This window comes from Crocodylus porosus, unplaced genomic scaffold (genome assembly GCF_001723895.1).
Source record: "Crocodylus porosus isolate Cpor-Errol unplaced genomic scaffold, CroPor_comp1, whole genome shotgun sequence".
Lineage (NCBI taxonomy): Eukaryota > Metazoa > Chordata > Crocodylia > Crocodylidae > Crocodylus > Crocodylus porosus.
In genome coordinates this window covers 22735843-22741133 of record NW_017728913.1, presented here as the reverse complement: position 1 = coordinate 22741133, position 5291 = coordinate 22735843, and positions in this window count along the sequence as shown.

The window sequence follows — 5291 nt, the reverse complement described above, 5'->3', positions numbered from 1 at the left end:
GGCGGCCCCTCGGCGGAGGCCAGGCACTCGAGCACGCAGCCGCGGCAGAAGTTATGAGAGCAGAGCGGCAGCGTCACCGGCTCCTCGAACAGCGACAGACACACGGCGCACGTCAGGCTAGCCTCCATTGCGGCGCGCGGCCACCCAACGGCCCCCGCCGCCGGAAGGGGAAGAGGCGGGGTTAGCGCCCATTGGAGGACGGGTGGGAGTGTTGGGAGTGACGGCAGGCTGGGCCAATCAAAATGCGCCGGCGGGGGAGGGGGCGGAGCCGTCTGGGGTTCCGAAGCCGGGGGAGGGGTGTGGCTTCGTGTGCGCTGCCGGGCTGCGCATGCGCGGGGTGTGTGACTGCAGTTGCTTGCGTGAGCGAGCCTGGCACCTGGCAGCGCCCGAAGGCGCTTGCGGCCTGGGCGTTCGGGGGCGTTGTGCGTCACAACGTAAAGGCTTTCGTCTCTAAGCCAAGAACTTGATTTACCAGAGACGGTAGTGACCCCACCCCCACCAGGCCCAATTTTGACATGTGCGCACCCTAGTGTTGCCTGGCTAAAGCGAGGGACGCCGCTCTGCCTTCACCAGCCCTGCTGTACTGCAGTTGGAGGAATGTGCAGAATGGCAACTTCAAAAATGTCCCTTGGACGCTGGATGCAGTGGATGTGTTCTCTTGAGTGGGAACGTGCGGTTTCCCAGGGACAGGTGTTCCCCAGGGAACTGCCTTGCACAAGTGCTTTGGCAGGAGATGAGTTGCCCTGGTTGGGTTAGGGGAGGCTGTGGCCAGCATATGGGCTGGCCCCCGCAGCCTCACCGGGGGTCTTCCTGGGGCTGCAACGGCAGTGATTGGGGCCTGTGGAGCCTAGCCAGCAATCAAAGCATGGTTCCGGGTGCGGGTCGTGCAAGCTGCAGACACATCTGCTGCCCCACTTTTTTCTGGTGTGGGTTTTTTTGACACCAGGATCTCCTGGTGTCAAAAAAACCTGCCACACTGGAAATTAGCCATGCAGCGAGCACCTGCATGCGCAGCACATGCGATATGTGGTGCTGCAAACCGCTAGTGTGCACTTGTGGGGATGCCCAGTGGGTACATCTACATGTGCGATGGATGCCAAGCAATAAGCTTTGGTGCATATCACGCTGGAGTTCATTGCTCCTAGGCTCTGCATTTACATGTGTAGGTTTACACAAAACACGCACCAGAAAAAAGCAGTACAACATGTTGAGCTGAGCTGAGCAACCCCAGCTGGCAGCAGGCCTGGGGGATCAGCCCATCTGCCTGGAGTTGCTCTGACCTGGCTCAGCATGCTGCGGAGGGGCTGGTTGGGGTACAAAGGTGCTTCACTATGGAGGAGCCAGCAGGTAGCTGAAGTACCCTCTTACCCAGGGGTGAGCAAAATACAGCCTGTGGGCTGGATCCAGCCCATGGAGGGGCTTTGTCCAGTCTGTGGCGGGTCCCTTGGTCCCACCTGGACCAAGCGCCACCTGGCTGTGGCACATTCTGCTGCCTCCTGGGCATACAGCGGGGCCGGGGCAGCTCTATGGCTGGATTGCCTTTCTCAGTAGGGATACCATACATCCAGGTTTTCCTGGACATGTGCTCTTTTTTGGCCCCCTGTGCTGCGTCTGGGCAGGTTTTTAAAATAAGAGCAAATGTCCAGGTTTTCTGCTCTTTCAGGCTTGTTGCCCGGGGGGGGCAACAGTGGGCAATGTGATTAGTGTATGACCAATTAATAAAATTAGATGTATACAAATCAGCAGGACTAGATGATCTTCATCCACGATTGCTGAAGGAGCTGGCCGAAGTCATTGTGGAACTGCTGGCAAAACTTTTCCACAACTCGTGGCGCTGTGGAGAAGTCCCTGAGGACTGGAAGAGGGCCAATGTTGTGCCCATCCACAAGAAGGGCAGGAAGGAGGACCCTGGTAACTACAGGCCAGTCAGCCTAACTTCCATCCTAGAAAAGTTCATCAAGAAGTCTATCTGCGATAAGCTTGCAGAAGGTAAGATTCTGAATGGCAGCCAGCGTGACTTCATCGCGGGCAGGTCTTGCTGTACCAACCTCATCTCCTATGACCAGGTAACTTGCCACCTGGACATGAGAGAGCAGGTTGACATTGTATACCTAGACTTCCAAAAGGCCTTTGATTTGGTATCCTACAATGTCCTTGCGAGAAAATTGGAGGATTATGGGCTTAACTCCAAGACAGTCAGGTGGGTGAGAAACTGACTGCAGGATAGGTCCCGGAGAGTTGTAGTGAACAGATCTGTGTCATCCTGGCAAGAAGTGGGCAGTGGTGTCCCACCGGGGTCTGTGCTCAGTCCAGTACTTTTCAGCATTTATTAATGATTTGGATGTGGGGTGAAGTGCTCACTGGCCAAATTCGTGGATGACACCAAGTTATGGGGCAGCGTGGTCACACGTGAAGATAGGCTACAGTTACAGGCAGACCTAGGTAGGCTGGCAAGTTGGACGGATCGGAACCTGAAGTTCAATATTGAGAAATGTAATGTGTTCCACTTCAGAACAAGCAACTCCCAACGCACCTACAGGCCTGGTGGCACCAAAGTGTCTAGCACTAAGAATGAAAGGGACCTGGGAGTAATTATAGACCACGGTATGAATATGAGCCTGCAGTGCGATGCTGTAGCCAGTAGAGCAAATAATACTCTGGCATGCATCGATTGATGCATCTCCAGCAAAGCCAAGGAGGTGATTCTTCCGTTCTAATCAGCACTGGTGAGACCGCAGCTGGAGTACTGCGTCCAGTTCTGGGCACCGCACTTTAACAAGGATGTGGACAAGCTTGAGAGTGTCCAAAGAAGAGCCACCCGTATGATCAGAGTCTTAAAAGGAAAGGCATACAAGGAAAGGCTGAGGGACATGGGATTCTTCAACCTGAGGAAAACAAGGCTGAGAGGGGACCTGATAGCAGCTTACTGCTACACTATGGGAGTACTTCAAGGGCTCGGTGAGCAACTGGTCACCAGAGGGGAAAACCAGGAGTAATGGCCACGAACTCCTGGAAGATCGATTCAGGCTCAACTTCAGGAAAAACTTCTTTACAATCAGGGTGTTCAGACTAGAAAAAGCTCCCTCCATATGTGATGCAATCACCTACCTTGGAAATCTTCAAGAGGAGGCTAGACAGTCACCTTGTTGGGGTCACCTGACTCCCAGTTATTTTTCCTGGTTGGTGTAAGGGGCTGGACCCGATTGTAGCAAAACCCCCAGTTTTTCTTTTTTTCTTTATTTTAAAATGCATTCCTTCCCCTTCCCCAACCATTTCTGACTTTTTCCTCTCCCTCCCTATTCCCTGTAGATAAGTATAAGTAAGCTAAGATGTAGGATAAACTTTAACTTTGATAAACTTTTATTTTAGAGAGTAAGTTTTATTTTTCTCTCTCCTCTTTTCAAATGAATTCCCTGCTATTTTGATATTGCTACCCACTGTTTTGTAAGTGATAATTATTATTTTTGTACTGCTTTATATTGTGTGATTACTGTTTTAGGCCTATATATATAAGTTAGCATAAGTCATGTCAAGTTTCCATTTTGTATGTCAAGCCTCCAATTTGTGTCCTCTGCCCGGGCATCCCCTATATTGCAACTGTATGATTCATGTACTCCTCCCATGTAAATTGGTTCCCGGATGAATGAGAGTGATTGGGAATGATTGAAATACATTGGTAGCAGGCTTCTACTGAATGGCCTGTAAGGACCAGGCTATTACCTCGCATTGATTCATCCAGGAACCACAGATCTCACCCAGGAACAGAGACAAGAACCCAGCATTTGAAAGACAAAGGACCTTGCAGAACCAGCAGCTCTACCATTGTACCCCACCGTTACAGACACCCGAAACTGCACAACGCTGCATGGAGCACATGTGCTCAGTATACCAGGGGCTGACCCTTGTCTGGGTATGCCTCCTGTCACTAGGGTCACACAAGGTCTGCCCCTATAAAAAGGGGCAGTGAAGATAGATCCAGTGGGGACACCCTCTCCATCTGGGCCAGCACCGTGCCACACCACCTATCCACCCAGAGGCCCTGCCAAAGACCCCCCTCTGGATAACACCTACTGGACAAGGACCCCTTTCCAGCCTGGATAGGTAGCTATCACCTCCCACCCCCTCTTCAACCAAGGACTTGGACTCTGCTTCTCTTCCCTACCTGGACTGCAACCCTTCCACTGAATCTCTTTCTCCTGCTGCCATTGTGAGTGCATGTGTGAACCAATAACTTCATGGGGCTGTGTAGTGTGCTGTCTGTTTAATAAAACTGTTATTTGGACCCCTAAGTTGGGTTTTGCTTTACTATGGTTTGGCCCTGCTCCTCACCCCTCTAACTTCTGTTTGATTTTTCCCTCTCCTGCTTCTGGCTCACTGCCACCTCCAGCACCTGTCCTGAGCTCCTCTTTGCCTCCAAACCCCCTGTTTCTTTGCCACTGTCTTATTCCCACTGCCTTTTCCTTTTCCCCTGAGCAAACCAGGTTTCTGCCTCAGTTTCTTTCCTGGCTGTCTCCTCCTTGCCGCCACTTATTTGTCCCCCACCCCGCAATATCTCAGCTGTCTGCTTCAGTTTCCAGCCACAGTCTACCTTAAGTAAACCCAAGCCTCAGTTCCTCAGTCAGCTTCTCTGTAGTCCACTGGTTCTGGCAACTTTCACTCTGTATACTTTAACGCTCTCTGTCTCTCTCCTGAAACTTCCCCCAAGTATCCCAGGTACCCCAAGCACATACATACACACTGTACCATCCAAGTTAGGAACTTACCTGTGTGTATGTGTAGGTGGGTTGTGTGTGTGTGAATTGGTGAGTGTGTGTGTGTATATATATATGTATACGTCATTGTGTACATGATATACGAATTAGTGATCTGTGTCTAACTTTTGGGGTGTATGTGCTTGGTGATAGGTATGCATGTAACTAGGCTGGTTTGGATGTGTGTGTGCCTGAGCTGGTAGTGTGTGTGTGTGTATGCACCTAATTGATTTGTGTGTTTGTATATATGCAATTGTGTCACACCCTCCTGTCTAACAGTGCAATATTGAGATCCTGAGAGTTGGCCTGACCCCACAGGGCATCATGATGATCTTCCGAGGTCCCTTCCAGCCTTACAATCTATAAATCTATGATTGGTTGTTGGGCGTCACGGGCTCCCCTCATAGACTCTGACAAGCTGCCAGGTAAGAGAGAGAGAGTGTGTGCATGTGTGTGAGCCTGCGTCCACACAATGCGGTAGCTACTTGGGAAGCAGGGCTGGGGGGAGTAGGGGCCTGCAGGTTGGGAGCGAGGGGTACC